Genomic DNA, 21,110 nt, shown 5'->3' with positions numbered 1-21,110 from the left:
CTCCGCATATCTTTTATAGAGGAGATTCAATTCTCGTTTTTCTTCATTTGTAATGCCTTGACTGGTGACATGTTCAAATATAAGTTATACAATACAAGTTGCACTAATACTGGAAGCACAGAATTTGTAGCCAACTTCCATAGTGAACCTTACATATTTCTGCATTCTATTTTTTACTTCTTTATTTTGCAAAAAGACCATTACATACAAAATATAATAATACCACAATTTAATCCCCCAGCCCAAGAGGAAGGCGAGAAGTGGTAAAAAAAAAAAAAAGAAAGGAGTATCTAATGAATTCTCAACCTACCAATCATCCCCTGCCTTTCTCTTAGTGACAAAGAGCGGATCCAGATACCCAAAGTATTTCAAAATACCATCAACTTATTTTTTGACATATATGTATGTATTAAAATTTCGACATTTTATTACCATGCGTCTCCACTCCTTTACCAAGGGACACCTTGCAGATATCCACCAACTAGCAGTCACTACTTTGTCCAGAAAAAAGAGCTATGATCTGCTTTATATTATCTGGTGTTTGCATCCATTCCCTGTTCCCCAGCAGCCAAAACGTGGCATTGTCCAAAGTTCTCACATTTAGACCCTCCTGTAATAACCTCCATCCAAAACATATGTGCGAAACCAGCCATAGGCAAATTTAATTTAGAACTACTGGTGTTCCCTTATCTGTGAAACTTCTCCATTTTTTTTATTGGTAAAGTCTACTTACCATAAAAAATGTGTCTTATTTAAAGTAACCACTCCTACATCTGTTATAATATTTCCCCAATCTTTATCCTTTTAAGTGATCCACAATATTTTCCCATTGCTTCTTCACACTATTCCATATTGCTTTACCCCTAGTTTAAATATTTTCATAAAGTCTTGATACTAACCTTTTTAAATTGGAGCAAATTTGCAAATCCCTTACCAACTCCCTTACCACCACTTGGAACCATAGCATGTTACCCATAGACCTCCTCTTATGCTTAATTTGAAGCTATCTATAATATGCACTATGGTATCCTATATTCCCTAGTGAAATACTGAAATTCTCTCAAATTCCCATCCTCGAAGATTGTATATTACAATACAAATTTCCCTTAAAACATCCCTTGTTTAAAAGAAGACCTGTCACTAGGTCATCACATTAAGACTGCATTCCTGACCTAAATTCTGCTGTCCTCCTGACTCCAGCACTATTTTCTTTGTGTTCCTGGGCCCCCTGTTCGTGAAATATAGTCCCCCAATATTTTAGCACCTGATATGCAAATTCACCGTATTTAGCCAACAGGGTGGGAACTACAGTTAATCCCCCCCCCCCCCCGAGGTGGAGAGAGATTCTCAGCCACAGCCTACAAATGGCACGAGGCAGCTTCAAACCCAATCTGAAGTCTTCACACAGCGTGGTCTCGCGAGATAAGGTTGTTCTTCCAAGATCACAATTAGCCTGGCCGGCCTGAAGCGGCCCTGCACTAAATCTGTGAAACTGTCTGCTCCTTAGGAGAATCACTGTATGTCACACCCTGTCCAAGTACAGTGAATTTGCATATAAGGCGCCAAAACAAAAGGCCATATGTCAGGATTGGGGGCCTATGAACAAAAAATATAAGCAGGGGGACATTGGGATTCAGTTCAGATATGTAGTTTTCTCTTGATGACCTAGCGAACTTCTTTAGTCTTTTACACCTATCCAGGGGCGTAACTAGGAAAGACTGGGCCCCATAGCAAACTTTTGACTGGGGCCCCTCCTCCGCTGGGTATCACACAACCCCCCCTTGTAGATAGTGCCTTCCTATAGATTCCACCTCACAGCGCCCCCTATAGATGGCACCATACATAGCCCCCTGTAGATAACGTCTTACAGCCCCAAATCCCCCCTGTAGATAACGTCTTACAGCCCCAAATCCCACCTGTAGATAACGCCATACAGCCCCCTGTAGATAACGCCATACAGCCCCCCTGTAGATAACGCCATAAGACCCCCCCTCTAGATAATGCCATACAGACCCCCCTGTAGATAACGCCATAAAGACCCCCCTGTAGATAACGCCATACAGACCCCTCCTGTAGATAACGCCATACAGACCCCCCCCTGTAGATAACACCATACAGACACCCACTGTAGATAACGCCATACAGACCCCCTATAGATAACGCCATACAGACTCCCCTGTAGATAACGCCATACAGAGTCCCCCCTGAAGATAATGCCATACAGAGTCCCCCCTGAAGATAACGCCATACAGAGTCCCCCCTGAAGATAATGCCATAAAGAGTCCCCACTGTAGATAACGCCATACAAACCCCCCCTGTAGATTACGCCATACAGAGTCCCCCCTGTAGATAACGCCATAAAGAGTCCCCCCTGTAGATAACGCCATACAGACCCCCCCTGTAGATAACGCCATACAGACCCCCCCTGAAGATAATGCCATACAGAGTCCCCCCTGAAGATAATGCCATACAGAGTCCCCCCCTGAAGATAACACCATACAGAGTCCCCCCTGAAGATAACGCCATACAGAGTCCCCGCTGTAGATAACGCCATACAGAGTCCCCGCTGTAGATAACGCCATACAAACCCCCCCTGTAGATAACGCCATACAGAATCCCCCCTGTAGATAACGCCATAAAGAGTCCCCCCTGTAGATAACGCCATACAGACCCCCTGTAGATAACGCCATACAGACCCCCCCTGTAGATAACGCCATACAAACCCCCCTGTAGATAACGCCATACAGACCCCCCTGTAGATAACGCCATACAGACCCCCCTGTAGATAACGCCATACAGACCCTCCCTGTAGATAATGGCATACAGACCCTCCCTGTAGATAACGCCATACAGACCCTCCCTGTGGATAACGCCATACAGAGTCCCCCCTGAAGATAACGCCATACAGTCCCCGCTGTAGATAACGCCATACAGACCCCCCTGTAGAAAACCCCCCCTGTAGATAACCCCATACAGACCGCCCCCCCTGTAGATAACCATAACGCCAAATAGTCCCCCCCCAAAAAAAAGAACGGCCTATAGTTTGTCCTACAAAAGAGATGTATCCCCTATCCACAGGATAGGGGATACATGTTTGATCGCTGGCAGCGATAAGGGGAACGGGGGACCGAAAGTCCCCTGAAGTTCTCCATGACAAACCTCGGACTTCCGGCGTCTGCGCGGTTCAATAAAAATGGAAAGGAGCGCTGCTCACGCATGCGCACAAGCGCGACCGGTTCGCAAGTCATTTCTATGGAGCTGCAGACAGACCCCGGAAGTCCGAGGTTTGTCATGGAGAACTTCGGGGGACTTTCGGTCCCCCGTTCTCCTTATCGCTGGGCGTCCCAGCGATCCCACATGTATCCCCTATCCTGTGGATAGGGGATGCATGTCTTTTGTAGGAACAACCCCTTCAGTGGCGTCGCGCTGTAGCAGCCATAGCAGCCATAGCAGCTGCTAACGGAGCCTCCGGCCATGAGGGGGGCCCGCGCCGGCGGGGGGCACGGGCCCCCTCATGCTGCGTGCCCCATAGCAGCCGCTACGGCTGCTATAGCGGTAGTTACGCCACTGCACCTATCCTAAATTCCTATAACAAAACCTAGGCGTGATTGTGAGTGAAACTGAAATCCGAAAAGCCTTTTTAATCCCATAAATGACACATTATTTTCAGCAGGTGGGGATCCTTTAGTTGTCCCATCTCTAAGACCTCGTAATTTGTTGAAAAAGATCCCATAGTATTCTTCCTTTATAAATTCCCCAAAAAATCTGACTGTTTGACTATGAGTCCTCCATCCTTCTCGTCCCTTGTAATATGATCCAGCCGAATCCTAGCTTTCCTTGCTCTCCACATCAACTCACTTACTAAACTTTCAAGGATTTTAGGTTTTTCCAAACAAATTGGACTATTGTTTAAAATGTAGAGTATCTGTGGGAAAACAACAATTTTTTACAAGGCTGATCCTGTTTGCTATAGACTACTGCAGTTTTAACCAAATTTTGATCTTGTCCTAATCCTTTTAACAACTGGGAGTTATTTAATTCTATAAATCTAGATATGAACTTTATAAAATATGAATCCCTTGGTATTTAAAACACTTCAACCCAGGGTCTAAACTCTTGCATGAGCAGTATCCAAGTCTGAGGGCAATAGAATTGTTTTCCCCAAACAATTTTTACACTATACCATATGTCCATATTTTTCCACTTTTAAAATTCTGCTGTGGTGACCGCATGCGGATGAAACCACGCCCACATGCAGTGGCCAATGACCGCATGATTTTTCCGGCAATACTACAGTGTTTCTGGTAAAATCGCAAGGCCGTGGTTTTGTCCGCATGCAGCCTTCATAGTGAATGAGTGCACCCGTAAAAGGGCAATGATGAGGGGGGAGAGAGAAGACTTTCTTGGCAAGTTACTTTGCCAAGGAAGAAAAACTTTGTTCCCCATTATCCAGAACCCTTACCCTGGGACATTTATAAAGGATCTTGATCCAACTCAAAAAATGATCCCTAAATGTATATTTCCTAAACACCTGCCACAGGAATGGTCACTCCACACGTCAAGTGACCAGATGGAGAAGTCCCCTGACACTCTATCCTCAATATGCAAGTTATTGTACAGTCTTCTGGTATTTAAGGGCATTGATCTACTGGGCATACACCGCGTTCCAAATTATTATGCAAATGTTATTTTTCGCTGATTTTCCTAAATAGTCGATGCAAATGACAGTCAGTATAATCTTCAAGCCATCAACCGTTGGAGTATAATGCAAATTTTATTGAACAAATCTCCTAATGATAACAGCATTTTTTTAGAAGTAAAAAACCCAAAATGCACTGTTTCAAATTTTTATGCACAACAGAGATCAAAACATTTTAAAGGTTGTAAAGAGAACTTAAATGGTAATTTGTTGAATTTGCAGCATCAGGAGGTCATATTTACAGAAATCAAAAACTCTCTCAATAAAAAAAAACTTAACAGGCCAAGTTACATGTTAACATAAGACCCCTTCTTTGATATCACCTTCACAATTCTTGCATCCATTGAATTTGTGAGTATTTGGACAGTTTCTGCTTGAATATCTTTGCAGGATGTCAAAATAGCCTCCCAGAGCTTCTGTTTTGATGTGAACTGCCTCCCACCCTCATAGATATTTTGCTTGAGGATGCTCCAAAGGTTCTCAATAGGGTTGAGGTCAGGGGAACATGGGGGCCACACCATGAGTTTCTCTCCTTTTATGCCCATAGCAGCCAATGACACAGAGCTATTCTTTGCAGCATGAGATGGTGCATTGTCATGCATGAAGATAATTTTGCTACGGAAGGCACGGTTCTTCTTTTTGTACCACGGAAGAAAGTGGTCAGTGATAAACTCTACGTACTTTGCAGAGGTCATTTTCATACCATCAGGGACACTAAATGTGGCCTACCAGCTCTCTCCCCATGATTCCAGCCCAAAACATGACTTCGCCACCTCCTTGCTGACATCGCAGCCTTGTTGGGACATGGTGGCCATTCACCAACCATCCTGTAATGACAGGGATAGGGAAACAGACAAGTGAGCCCTAATCTACCCACCACTCAGTTCCTGCCTACTTGCAACGACCCGCCCTAGGCGACGGGGTACAACTGGGCGACGGTCCCTACACTCAATAAGTGCACGACAGACAACAGACAAGGAAACACAGAACAAAGGGAAACGGGGCAGTTGCCCACGGCAACACCGTGAGCAACAAGAGTAGTAAACGAGCCGAGTCAAACCAGGAGAGTACGAGGTGCCAAACGTAGAGCAGGAGAGTAGTGAACAAGCCTTGTCAAGCCAGGAGTGTACGAGGTACCAAACGCAGAGCAGGAGAGTAGTCCGTAAGCCAGGGTCAATACGAAGCAGGGACAAGTAGTTCAAGAAGCTGCAGCAGGGCCAGGAAACCACACGAGAAGCTAGCTCCGTCTGGCAAGGCTGTGATAGGCTCTCCCACTCCTAAGCCTGCCATCCTGAGTGGTGGAAGATTGAGTCAGTCTCAAAGACATAGAAGCAGGTGCAGACTGATTACCTATGGGCGTGGATACAGAAGCTGTGCCTGGCAGATCCTTAACACATCCACTACTAAATCCATCTGGACCTTCCAGGGTTGCACGGTACTCATCAGTAAACAACACGGTTTGAAAATGAGTCTTCATGTATTTCTGAGCCCACTGCAACCGTTTCTGCTTGTGAGCATTGTTTAGGGGTGATAGAATAATAGCTTTATGCACACTTGCAAACCTCTGGAGGATCCTACACCTTGAGGTTCGCGGGACTCCAGAGGCATCAGCGGCTTCAAATACCTGTTTGCTGCTTTGCAATGGCATTTTAGCAGCTGCTCTCCTAATCCTATTAATTTGTCTGGCAGAAACCTTCCTCATTATGCCTTTATCTGAACGAACCCATCTGTGCTCTGAATCAGAAACAAATCTTTTCACAGTACGATGATCACGCTTACGTTTTCTTGAAATATCCAATGTTTTCATACCTAGTGCAATACCTTGGACAATTTCACGCTTTTCAACAGCAGAGAGATCCTTTTTCTTTCCCATATTGCTTGAAACCTGTGGCCTGCTTAATAATGTGGAATGTCCTTCTTAAGTAGTTTTCCTTTGATTGGGCACACCTGGCAAACTAATTATCACAGGTGTCTGAGATTGATTACAATGATCCAAAGAGCCCTAAGACACAATACCATCCATGAGTTTAATTAAAAAACAAATAATTAAATGTTTATGACACTTAAATCCAATGTGCATAATAATTTGGAACACGGTGTAGAGCCACATTGGTCCCCGTCCACCAATGTTGAAACCAACCCAGGAAGCCTTAATGCCAGAATCTTAAAGTCTGCATTCAACACTGAAATTGGAAGGTAATACTCTGGACCAAGCTTATCCTCCCCCACTTTCAGAATAAAGACTATAACTACCTCATATATAGACTGGGGGAGGAAACCAGACTCCAATGCTTCATTAAACAGATCTACCAAAAGTGGAGCTAAAATATCTCCATTTCTTTGATAAAATTCAAATGGCAAACCAACTGGACCCAATGCATTTGATAAAAGCGCATCCGTAATTACTCTCAACATCTCCTCTGGTGTAATTTTAACCTCTAGTGTATCTTTAAGAGTTTTTGACAGTTTGGATAGGTCTATTGTACCCAAATACTGTATCCTCTGTGACTCGTCTCCCTTATATTTTGACCTATACAGTTCCTCCTCTCATCCTGCCGACTCCTTCCTTTCCGGAGATGCCAGCACACGTCCTGGCCTGCATTGACCTCTGGAGTGCCCGCGTGAGCTCAGTCCCGGCCTTAAAGGGCCAGCTGGCACACATGTTTAGAATTTTCTAATCACCTATTATCACCCTGGACTATAAGAAGGGCCCTGCCCCTTCACTCATTACCTGAGCGTTGTGTGTTTTTCCGTGTCAGTCTAAAAAATGGTCCCTTAGTGTTTTCCTGTTTCCAGTGTTCCCGTTCCTGCTGCCTGTATCCCGTGCTCTCTTGTTCCTGTGCCTTAAAAGAGTTGGAGTCGTGTTGTGTTACACCAGGCCTGGTGTCTGCTGCCAAGTTCCCATTTGAGCCTAGCCATTGCTACTGTCTGTACTACCACAGGTACCCTTGCTTGGACTATAGACTTTACTTGGTACACTGTTTGGCCAGCTACGGCGGTACGGCCCAGTGGGTCCACATACCCACAGATCGTGACACTTACTCTTCACCAACCTAGAGAGGAATTTACCTGGCGTCCTTCCCTTCTGCCTCAAAAAATTGTTGATCCGAAAAGAAAGCCCATTGTTGAGACTTTCTGTAAAAGTTCTCTCTCATTTCTTTCCTCCTTTTCTCCAGTATTATTCTATCAACCTTCTTATCAATAACACAATCAATATCCCCAATTTCAATTACAGGAATATTAGACTTATCCTCCATTAATTTACATAACTCATTCAGGGTGTACAACGAGAACAGGGATGGAATATAAAAGAGGGCCATAACCAACTTATAGCTCTGCATCTGCAGGAGAAGGAATATATATGTCTTCTTATTTATCCAGTGTTAGCTCACTGTGCAATGGACAACTTTATGTATTAATACACTAACTCCAGAGGCGGGCATACCATATGTGTAACCAGTGCAGGTGCATTGGAGCCTAATAGATGGGGATGCCCACTGCCACCTGAAAAGCAGCTTCTTATTATTAGATTGTGTGCAAAGAACTGAGTTAAGGACAATGGCTCAAACTATTGGTGGATTGTTCGAAAGACATAATGGACTTCGCTATAATGATCTACTGGAAAGCAAGGGGCCCATATCAAGTTCTTGCACAGGAGCCCTATGTTATCTGTTTCCACCCCTTAACTCCTCTGGAATAGGAGTAACATACCGAATGAAATTCATATCTAACCCAGTGTCTTGACGAGATTGAGACTTTCTCCTTTACTAAGTGCGTCTCTAATAGACAGATAATCCTGGCATGTGATTTTTAATCACCCTAAATATAATGAGCCTCTTATATCTTTCTGCCCGGCCTTTAATATCCCAAACCGTACATAGAAACGATTAGGCATCATAATAAGGAAATAAATAAATGTAAATAAATAAAACCCCCTAACCACTTCTTTTTTCTCACCCTCAGCCCCCTCAAACCCCTGGACCCATTTACTCCATCCTACTGAACCCAGTGACAAGCCATTTTAATCCTTAAGTAATACTTGCCTAACCTCCCTCTTCCTCACACTACAACAGCAAAAGAGCATACAATCAGTGGTGTCACTAGCAATGGGCATCTGGGGACATTTAGCTACCAGCTCCCTGCTCCTCAATTTACTAGGTAACAGGCCACATTAAGATACTGGACAGAATCCCTGGGCAGGCCGACCCGATGACTCCACTAGATCGCACTGGCCTATGCAAGGGTTTTGTCTCAATATCTCCCAGGCTTCAGGACTGAGGAGGCTGTGCAGCTTCGTTCATCGTGGTAAATGGGGCTAGGTGAGTAAAAGTTTTTATTAATTTGTTTTGGGGGCACTATCTACAGGCGGGTGGCACTATCTACCAGGGGGGTATATGGCACCATATCCAAGAGTGGGAGTGTGGCACTATCTGCAAGGTGGGGTGTGTGGCAGTATCTACAACTGGGGCTGTGTAGAAATATCTACTGGGGGCTGTGTTTCACTATCTACAATGGACTATGTGTGGCACTATATACAGGAGGCTGTGTAACACTATCAACAGTGGGCTGTGTGGCATTATCTACAGGGGACTGCGTGTGGCACTATCTACAAGGAACTGTGTGTGGCACTATCTACAGGGGCCTTTATGGAACTGTCTACAAGGGGGGTATTTGGCATTTTTTACAAGGGGGTGTGCAACACTATCTACAAGGGGGTATGGCACTATCTAGCAGGGACTATGTGTGGCACTATCTACAGGGGGCTGTGTGTGGCACTATCTACAGGGGGACTATGTGTGGCACCATACAGGGGGTTGTGACACAACATACAGGGGTCACTCTTTACAGGTGTCTTTGATTAGAACATTTAATTTTTTTTCTGCGTGTTAGGACCCTAGCAACGCTCTTGCATATAATAGAAAGACATTAGCCATCAATATCCAGTCAATTACATTATAGTCCCTTCTATTCCAGCCACTTATCCGCTTCAACTGGGTCCAGGAAGAACATTCTTTGATCTTGGTACACTAATCGTAACCTAGTAGGAAAAAACAAGGAAACCTAATGTCCCTCTGTCTCAATCTTTTGCTAATATCATTCAATTTCAACCTAGCCAACTGGATTTCTTTGGCATAGTCTGGGTAGATGCTTATCTTATTCCCGTTGTGTTCCAGGTTCTCTAGTCATCACGCATAACTAAGGGTCTTTTTACACAGCCCAATATGGGCCGTGTAAACGACTGTTGATCGACGAGGCAGCTTGTTGATCGGCGCTCAGTTGCTTAATGCCTGGTTTGTTTTCACCAAGCATTTGACCTCATCCAAGTGTTATGCAGGTTATCTTCTAGTTCCCCCATTCTTCACTCTACTCCTTCGATCCTGTCACGGATCTTATTCATAACTTACTTAAGCAATCATATGTCTATCCTTTAATCCATCTACAGCACCTTAAGATTATTCAGTGACTGGTTAGATTTCAGCACTGCATTTAGTATTTGTTGCAATATATCAGCATTTTTATCTTCCTGGAATATGCTCAATTGTCGAGCCGATGCCTGTCATTGATTTACATATTTTTTTCTCTTGCCTTAGTAATATACTCCACTCTATTCCCCCCATCTTCATCCCCCACCCTGGTGTATTAAGTGTAGATGCATAAGTCAAATTACCAGCTATGGCAATTTAAAGTACTTCTCTATTTTATTCACCGTCGCCACTTTTTCTTTGCTGGTTTCCTACAGAGATGTAGATTGTTCTGAGCTGTGAGAGATGCTCCTGACTCCCTTTGCTTTAGTTGGGGAGGGGGGAATCTTCCTTAGGGTTTATATTATTTTTCCTTTGGACCATCTTGGTCTGTAGCGGAAAGGGAAAATCAGAGAAAGATAAATATCTCGCAGTGCTGCTGGCTTTTTAATTAGTGGCTTATAGCGTACCTAACCCTTCAGGAGATTTTCAGAATGAACAGTCATATGTGTGCACATGAGGAATAATCCTATTTCTGGCCATTATATGACTTTTATTCTGCATTTTGTAGCATTTTTCCCTCTGCGAGCTCCCTCTCTAATTCTCAGTTGTCTCAAATCTAGTGGGTGGGCGGAGCCTAACAGTTATCATGTATGCTAAAGACTGCACACATGGAGAGGAGAGACTGCTCTATCTCTATCACCTTTTTATATATATATGTGTGTGTGTGTGTGTGTGTGTGTGTGTGTGTGTGTGTGTGTGTGTGTGTGTGTGTGTGTGTAAATATCCTGCACCTGCATGGAGGAGAGTAAGGAGTAATGCACCTGACAGTCACTCAAAGGGAGTAATAACGTGTCGCGAAGGGGCGGGACTTCCGGGACTCCAGGCATGAGTCATCAGACGCCTAGCCCTATGCGATCAATACTGGGTACTGGACATGATGAGCGCTAATTAAAGCGTACAAGGCATAAGCTGCTGAAGCTGAATTCTGTACATGCTGGGAATCTAAACATCAACACTTAAGCTGAAGTTACGGTGAACACTGAGCGCTGACTGCTGAGAGCTGACTGATGAGTGCTGAACGCTATTGTAGCTGTAGCTGCTGGCGGTACCAAAGCTAGCAGCAATATACTATTAGCTATCACACAGCTGTCAAAGAGTGGCTAAGATCTTAACACTGTCAGTGATATAGCCTCTAGGAAAAAAGACTGCTGAACCGTCAGATCGTTCACTAGAGCAGTACAGAGTGAACTGGCTGTATTGGTTATGTTGGGTCATGCTGAGTCATGTTGGGCTATGCTAATTGTCACGATCTGTGAGTATGTGGACCCGCTAGCCCGCAATCGCCGTAGCGGAGTAGCAGCTGGCCAAACAACAGTGTACCAAGTCTATACAAAGTCCAAGCACAAGGGTACCTGCAATAGTCCAGGCACTAGCAGAGGCTTAAGCACAGATTGTACTTTCACGACAGGTGATGAAAAACATGGCAGGAGGTACCAGGTGTGGCAGATGACACCAGACTTGGTGTAAGACAGCAGGCGTAGCAGATGGCACGACACGACTCCAACACTAGAGGGGGCACAGGAACAAATACAGCATGGGATACAGGAGGCAGGTTTCATGGCACGGGAACACTGGGAACAGGATACGACTAAGGGACCATTTGCAAGACTAACATAGGAATACAAACAACGCTCAGGCAAGGAGTGAAAGGGCAGGGCCCTACTTATGGTCCAGGGTTTTCTGGGGATAATTACTTAATTCATTACATCTGCGCACGCTGTCATCTTAAGGCCGGGAACGACTTTGCGCACGCACACCCTAGTGGTCATTGCAGGGCAGGACTGCCGCATGTGCTGGCGTTTCCAGGGAGGGAGACGTCGGCAGGATGAGAGGAGTCTGCAGTCTGCGGCCTTTACACTAAGCCACGGAACTATCTACATCCTTGTGTCCTTGTGTCCCATGTCCTGAGTCCTATGCTCTATGCCCTGTGACATTTACCGAAACGTTATTTAGCGAAATGCCACTGTACCCACTGAACCAATTGTATCCACTGAACCTGAGCCCCAACTTACTTAACCTTATTTAACCTCATTTAATCTCCACCTGTGCCTTTCCCTCAGTGCCGTACCGAGCCTTTGAGAAAAGGAAATGCGGAAACACGGCTTAGATGTGAAAGGTGAATGAAACCATTGGGTGAAAAACACTATGTGATTGAGAGGCTGATTTTGCTGAATATGCCAAGTAGGCCGAGTATGCTGAGTAAGCTCCTGTAAAAATAATAAAAACTGCGATGATAACTACAAATATTGTAAACATTGCTACTCCTATACAAGAACAATAATGCTGCAATAGCTGCAATAGGGCTGTAACTCTGCCCCTACTATTGCTGTGCTGGTATAGCAGAAAAAGGAGTCACCGCGGGCGCTGCTGCACTTCAATGGAACCAAAATGCTTGGAAGGTTCAAATCGTTGGTAATAATGTACGGAAGAGTGTAAGAATAAATGGAATTTATTAATAATATGACTACGCGTTTCAATGCCGTACTGGCATCTTCATCAGGTCAAGATGACCTGATGAAGATGCCAGTACGGCATTGAAACGCGTAGTCATATTATTAATAAATTCCATTTATTCTTACACTCTTCCGTACATTATTACCAACGATCTGAACCTTCCAAGCATTTTGGTTCCATTGAAGTGCAGCAGCGCCCGCGGTGACTCCTTTTTCTGCTATACCAGCATAACCTTCGCGGTCGTTCATTTGAATCACCGGTCCCGAGTCCTGGCAGCAGCTGTACCTTTATCCTTTATTGCCTTCTACCATCCGTTACCAGGTGAGTACCACTCTTCTTGTACACCACTCCATACCTGGGTAACCTGCACTATGTGGCGCCGTGTTTTTTGCTTTTTCTCACCTACTATTGCTGGCACTGCCAATGCATGTGTATGCTCTACTCTTGCTCAATCTTGGTAGTGTCAGCTCTGTACGCATTGTATTGGTCACCAGACTGGCCTCAGATTTTTATTCTATCTCTACCCCCTGACACTCTGTCTGGCACTTCCTAAAGGAAGTACTGTGCAGTAGGTCAGTGCAAAACGATGTCCAAAAGGCAGAGCAGTACCCCATCTCGACCATATCGCTCTCCTAATAGATAGTCATCTCATAGTTACAGCTAAGGCCTAGAGATTTACCTCTCAATGGGTAATCTTTCCTTGTCTGTTACCACTGTTACTACTACTGCCATCTTTGGCATGGAAGGGACAATCTCCATGTCCCTAGCCCCACAGCAAGCAACACAGTGGCTACAAGAGCCTGGGGTGAAATGCCCTTTAGAAAGGGGTAATGCCCATATAAACATCTCAGCCCTAGTAGATGTTTTAGTCCCTGATCGCATGGCACCCATACCGCAAGCTATATGGGACCTGCCCTTGACAAGTGCACATATGGGATCACAGGCACTATCTATCACTACCTGTCCAGATGACCATCCATATGGAGATGCAATCACTTAGAGAACTGATACAGGCACTGCCATCTCAGAGTGACTTAGTCTCGGCTGTCACCCGGCTTGAACAATCCCAACAGCAGGCAATATCTGAAATCAAAGGCAAAGTGGATTAACTAGCCAATAGAACTGCTATTGCTGAAAACACTCTTACTACATTAGATGAACGGGTCTTGGCTGTGGAAAATGAGGTTGCTACCTCACGCCTCCATTTCCAAAATCTGTCTCATCAGGTCAATGATCAGGAGAATAGAGGAACAATATACGGCTGAAAGGCCTTCTGAAATTGGGTTCGCAAGAAGACCTATTGCATCAGGTCACTACTATTTTAATTTCTTTGACTCAAAGACCAGTAGACGCTACATTTATGATAGGTAGATTCCATCGTGTGTCAAGGCGGAACGCTTCTGATCAAACTAACCCCTGAGATGTACTCTGTAGTTTTGTATTCTCAGATAAGGAATTGATCCTCAGAGAGGCTTGGAACCATGGCCCACTTCAGCTTGAGGGGTCAACAGTGAAATTATTTCCAGATGTCTCTGCCCAGTGTCTTCATATGAGACGGACCCTCCAACCAGTGCTGGCCAAAATATGTGACTCAGGGGGCACGTATCATTGGGGTCAACCTTTCCATTTAATTGTTAGGAAGAATGCCTTAACATTTTTTCTCTGTTGCTATGAGGAACTAGTGGACTTGTTTGAATTCGTAGCAGTGACCCCTGTCTATGTCCCGAACTGGCTGGCAGTCGATAGGCAATCAACTATGCCACAACGCCGATGCAGATGGGCTCAGCGACCACCTTCTGAGCTGCCCCCTCGAGAACCTCTAACTCAAGATCTATCATGGAATCTACCGGCAGAATCCTAATGGATGATTTCGTTTCAATTATCCCATATACTATTTATTAGCCACTCGTGACTGTATTTGGGGGAATTTTTTTTTCTCTTCTTTTCTTTCTCCATCATATATCTGGTACTTATGGGTTTTTATATTGCTTATTGTTCTGAATATGCATGGGGTTTGCGGTGGTGAAAATGGGGAGAGATGGGAATTTTCCATATATGTATACAGGTGTCTGATGGGAACTATCGAAAAGGCTGTCAGTTGAGTAGAATCCCTCAGCAAGCTCAGCCTAGCTATTCAATGCCGTCTTTGATATCACTTGATAGATAGATAATGACCTGTTTGTTTTCTGTTACTTGCGCTTTTTTTTTGTCTTAATTCTTCCTTATGGAATTTATTTTTTTTCCCTGGTGTCTTCGCCCTCTCTTTCTTTCTTTTTTCTTCTTTTTCTTTTTTGTAGTACACATATTTATCAGACTCCCTTCATTTTAATTTTTTTTCTAGAGAGTTGTTTTTCTTGGGAAGGATACACGAGAAATCAGCCTTTGTGACTTTTTTTTTGCTTTGTTTGTTTGTATATCTAACAAGATGTCTCCCCTGTCCCAAACAGAATCGTTAGTGGGCTCTGTCACGCCTGTGGGGTATGTGGACCCACTAGAAGCACCTAGCCAGAAAATAGTCAATAACAGTCACAGTGTATCCGTACCTGGAGTGTGATGCAGACAGATGATTTGGAGTAGCAGACAACACCAGACGTGGCAGATGACCACAAACGTGGCAGATAAACTTAGACATGGCAGATGACCTAAGATGTGGCAGACGGCGTCAGACATGGCAGATGACCACGGACGTGGCAGATGATGCAACACGACTGCAACAAATGAGTTTAGGCACAGGAACAAACATAGCAACAGGATACAGGAAGCAGGATACGGGAACACAGGGAGCAGGATACAACTAAGGAACAATTTGCTTGAAGAACATGGGTAGACACAACAACGCTCAGGCAAGGAGTGAAAGGGCAGAGCACTTTTTATAGTCCAGGGTGATCTGAGGGTTTGTTAGGGATCTTTTAGAATGCGTGCGCCCTTCAAGGGCAGGAGCAAGCTGGAGAGGCGCTGGCAGGAGGCCAGGAGTTTGGGGTTACAGCCGTCTGACAGTAAGGGACGGCGGCGGTCTGTGACCGCAGCCGTTACAGGATCTTTAAATGTAAAGGTCTAAACCCCCACCACTTGCATGTGGCATTTCTACAGGAGACCCATATATATTGTAGCCCAGAATCTCCTTCACCTCGAACACATAAGAAGAACCGCTGGGAACTGCAGAACTGTCACGATCTGTGGGTATGTGGACCCAATAGGCCGCACCGCCGTAGCAGAGTAGCAGCTTGCCAAACAACAGGATACCTTTGATAATCCAGACAGTAGTGGAGGCTAGGCACAGATGAACTTGCAGGCAGATGACACCAGACATGGTGTATAACAGAAATAAATTGGTAAACTTTACCACTCAGACGGTTGCAAACATAAAGTCTGAAGCGTCCATCAAGGGTTCTCTTTTCCCCCAGCTTGCATGCAAAAAGGAAAATCCAAACTTCCACCAGTGTGTACTTCTGTATTGCTAGTTCTTATAGTTCCACACAGTAGTATGACAGCGTTCTGTATAAATACTTGTGATCGATGATCTAAACCTCCAACAAGGGAGAAAAAAAGGAGATAGTGTGCTACCTTTAGAAAATTGCAAACTTCACGTATTTGTTCCATACTTACAAGACAAACATAGAATAAAAGCATAAGACAATCTCTTACGGCACGCCAAATGCTACCCTGGGTTTCGCCCTTCTGGCTTCCTCTGGGGCATATAGGCATGTACCGTTAGTGTGCATAAATAGCCGCCAATTTTTAACATACAATGGTATACATTTTATACACATAAAATGTGTAAAAAAAAAAGCATAAAATTACATATATAACAATTCACATGATAAGTATGTTTGTAGAGAAATAAATTGATCCCACATCGTTACATTTTCAGCTGTTCTGCGGTATAGTACGATCTTAATATATAACTCATCCATGCTGCTGGGCTAGGACCTGTGTTGATCAGGCTCAGCTATATCTTAGTAAATTAAAATAATGATGATTATGGATCCTGATTTGAAATATCTTTTATACTATCTTTTATACGAACCCCATCCTTCTTCCACTTATGCAAAGAGATTGATTTTTCTTCTAAGTCCTTCGCACATTTTCTAATACATGTTTCCTGACATTTAAATCACAATAATCCACATGTTAATAAGAACGTTGCAAAAATATACATATTAATAGAGAGACTACTTCTTACTATTATATATATAATTTCATATAAATAACTTCAGACTTTATGTTTGCAACCGTCTGAGTGGTAAAGTTTACCAATTTATTTCTGTATTTTGTGGTGTTGAGGATTTCACCCTTTTTACCTGCTCAGGTTGTTTCTTTCTTTTATGAGAATTTGTAGTGGGAGAAGAGCTGAGTTTTCCATATCAAAATGGTGTATAACAAAAGGTGTGACAGGTGGCACAACACTCTAAGGCACAGGAACAAATATAGCACGGGATATAGTATACAGGTAGCAGAGCACGGGAACAACAGGAACAGGATAACACTAAGAGACCATTTGCTAAGACTAACATGGGTAAACACAACAACGCTCAGGCAATGAGTGAAAGGGCAGAGCCCTTTTTATAGTCCAGGGTGATCATAAGCTAATTACAGATTTTACACATGTGTGCATACTGGCCCTTTAAGGCCGGGCACGAGCGCGTGCGCGTACCCTACGGGAACCAGAAAGTGATGCGGAAGTGAGTGCCGGCGTCTCTCAGGAGGGACATCCCGCCCAGCACTCACTTGTCCATGGCTGCGGCCGTCAAGAGGTAAGTTAGAACGATGGTGCGCGGCTGTGGACGCTAGGAGCTTTACTGTAGCAGTTCACAATCACAGGTTTCAGGAGGGACACATTAAAGGAGTTGGGGATTCTGAGGGTAGGAGGCAGCCAAAGTTTATAGGAGACAGGGTTTATTTGTTGCAGGATCTCAAAAGGTCCAAGGAATCTGGGAGCAAATTTGTACGAGGGCACCTTTAAACGGATATTCTTTGAGGACAGCCAGACTTTGGTTCTAGGGAGAAACGGACTCTTCTTTGTGTATCAGCCTTTCGCTTCATGCCGCCAAATGTGTAGAAAGTCCCCAAATGCAGAGTCAGCTTCGGCTACCTGAGATGTATCAGGAACAAAAAGAGGAACTCATGGATGTTGGCCGCAGATGATGGTTGGGCGTAGACGATGTAGAATGGCGTGGAAGTAGTGCTCTCACTTGTGTGGCTGTTATAGGAGAATTCGGCCCATTGAAGAAGCAGTACCCAGTTGTCATGCTGCACGGAAATAAAGTGGTGAAGATAATTCTCCAAAATCCGGTTAATCTTCTTAACTCGACCATTAGGCTGAGGATGGTAGGCCGAGGAAAACTCCAATCTCATATCGAAGAGTTTACATAGGGTTCTCCGGAATTTTGAGGTGAACTGGACCCCCCGATCAGACACAATAAGAAGGGGCAAGCCATGCAGGCGGAAGATATGTTGTATGAAGAAGTTCACCAGATGAAGAGCAGAAGGTAGGCAGGCTAGTGGGATGAAATGTGCCATCTTAGAGATCCACCACCAACCAGACAGTATGGAAACGGGCGAAGAACAGCGACCACCTGGCTTGACGGGGGCTTAGCCAGTAAGCCGACTGGAGATAGGTGAGATTCTTGTGGTCGGTGTATATCATGATGGGATGAATTGCGCCCTCTAGCAGATGTCTCCATTCCTACAGTGCCAGCTTGATGGCCAGTAACTCCCGATCCCTAATTGAATAATTGCGTTCTGCGGAAGAAAAAAGTCTTAAAGAGGCTCTGTCACCACATTATAAGTGCCCTATCTCCTACATAAGGAGATGGGCGCTATAATGTAGGTGACAGCAGTGATTTTTATTTAAATAAACTATCTATTTTTACCACTTTATTAGCGTTTTTAGATTTATGCTAATGAGTTGCTTAATGCCCAACTGGACGTATTTTTACTTTAGACCAAGTGGGCGTTGTACAGGGGAGTGTATGACGCTGACCAATCAGCATCATGCACTCCTCTCCATTCATTTACACAGCGCATAGGGATCCTGTTAGATCCTTATGTGCTGTCTTATACTAACACATTAACAATACTGAAGTGTTTAGACAGTGAATAAACATTCCACGGGATGTCTATTCACAATCTCTGCACTTCGTTACTATTTCTATGGTAGTTACAGCCGAGGAAGCGTGATCTCGTTGTAACCTGTAATTTACTGCGTAATCTCGCGAGATTACGCGTCCTCTGCTGTAACTACCACAGACAGAGTAACGAAGTGCAGAGATTGTGAATAGACATCCCGGGGAATGTCTCTCAAAAATGCAATTCTCCAGCTTGGCATACAGACGATTCTCCCTTAATCACAACAGGACTTGACGGACATGCCTCTGATGTTTAGTCGAGTCTGGGGAGAAGATCAAGATATCATCCAGATAAAACACCACCTAGACAGAGAGGAAATCCCGGAAGATATTGTTCACTAATTCCCGGAAGACCGCGGGAGTGTTACACAGAGCGAAGGGCATCACCAGATATTCGTTGTACCCATCTCGAGTGTTGAATGTCATCTTCCACTCGTCAGCCTGAGGGATTCGGATTCTTGACCATGATCTGGTTGAGACGACGGTAGTCGATGCAGGGTCGAAGAGATCCGTCCTCCTTTTTAATGAAGAAGAACCTGGCTCTGGCCGGGGAGGTCGACTTTCGTATAAACCCCCTCTCAAGATTGTACTTAAAATACTCCAACATGGCCTGGGTCTCTGGCAAGGAGAGAGGATATACTGGTCCACGGGGAGGTGAGGCGTCTGTGACCAGTTCAATCAGACCATCATAAGAGCAGTGAGGAGGGAGTATCTCAGCCTCCTTCTCGCTGAAGGTTTCTGCAAACCGTGCATAGTGAGTGGGTAGTTCAGGTATTGACTGGGTCACGAATCTGTGACAGGCAGCGGTGGAGATACTTGGAGCCCCATTGGAGAACTTCCAGTCAAGGACTGGGGCATGCAACCAGAGCCAAGGCAGACCCAGCAAAACAGGATTCATGGCTTTAGCTAGGACAAGGAATGCAATCTGTTCTGTATGGAGGGCTCCAACTTGGAACCTTAGTGGCTTAGTGTCAGACAAAATAGGATCGGGCAGAGGAAGTCCATTCATCAAGACAACAGCCAGAGTTCTCTCTCTCTCTCTCAAGAGAGAAAGAAAGAGAGAGAGAGAGACAATGGGCAACTGGAGACGATCCACTTGGTCCTGTTGGATAAAGTTTGCCGCAGACCCGGTGTCACGAGGTGGGGTGTGGACCCACTGGGCCGTACCGCATAGCGGAATGGCAGCTGGCCAAGCAGGTATGGTACAGAGTCTATAGTCCAGAAAAGGGTACCTGAGGCAATGTAGACTCTAGCAAGGCAGGCTCGGCTGGGACCAGGCAGCAGGTAGAAGTCAGTCGTGGAGTAGTAGAACAGGCGTGGAGATGCAGCACAACATGACAACAGCTCAGCACGGCAGTAGACCAGGATGGTACAAATAGCACAGGAAACAGGATACAGGAACGGGGAACACAGGGAAGCTGGAAGACACTTAGGAGACCATTTGCAAGACAGGCTAAGGGAAACAACAACAATGCTCAGGCGAGGATAAGAAGGGCGGTGACCCTCTTATAGTCAAGGAGTTCATGAGTTGATGATGATGATTTTCAGGTGCGCGCGCGCTCGTGCCCGCTCTTAAAGGGCCAGCACGCGCATCTGAAAACCCTCCAGCACGCGCATCTGAAAACCCTTCGATACCCGGAAGTGAGTGCCGGTGCCTCACAAGGGGACAACGCAGCACAGCAGCAGGACGTTCATGGCCGCGGTTGTCAAGGGGTAAGTTAGAACGACAGACCGCGGCCATAGACGTTACACCCAGAGTCCAGGTAGGCAGAGACATGGTGCGCTCTCGCTGGACACTATGGTCACGGGAATGGACAGTTTGGGAAAAGATTTAGTATTGAGCGCCATTCCACCTAGGGTTGTATCTACAACCAGTCCTAGACGCTGGAGTTTCCCGGCTTCTGGGGGCACAAACGCGCAAAATGGCCTCCGAGGCCGCAATACAGACAGTCCTGAAGTGCGCCAGCGTTGTTTCTCCTGGACTGACAACTTGAGTCGGTAAACCCAGGGGCATAGCTAGGGGGGCGGGCCAGGCGGGGCATGTGCCCCAGGAGTAACTTAGAGTGGGCGCCAACGATCAGTGTCGGCGGCCTGCCTTCTGGCCCCAGGTGCAGAGCACAGCAGCTAAGAACTGCCGCCCGACTGTAATAGCAGCTATAGTCTGTGCTGCTAACAACTCTCCCCCTCCAGCCCTGCTCCCTACTCTTTACACCCCTCCTCAGGCTGCTATCAGTCGGGACTTGAGGGAGGGGGAGGGGAGACTGTCTGCGGCACTGTGTCGGGCCATCAAGCTGCAGAACTCCC

Source organism: Rhinoderma darwinii, chromosome 9, assembly GCF_050947455.1.
Source record: "Rhinoderma darwinii isolate aRhiDar2 chromosome 9, aRhiDar2.hap1, whole genome shotgun sequence".
Taxonomy (NCBI): Eukaryota; Metazoa; Chordata; class Amphibia; order Anura; family Rhinodermatidae; genus Rhinoderma; species Rhinoderma darwinii.
Note: the sequence above shows the minus strand (reverse complement) of the source record.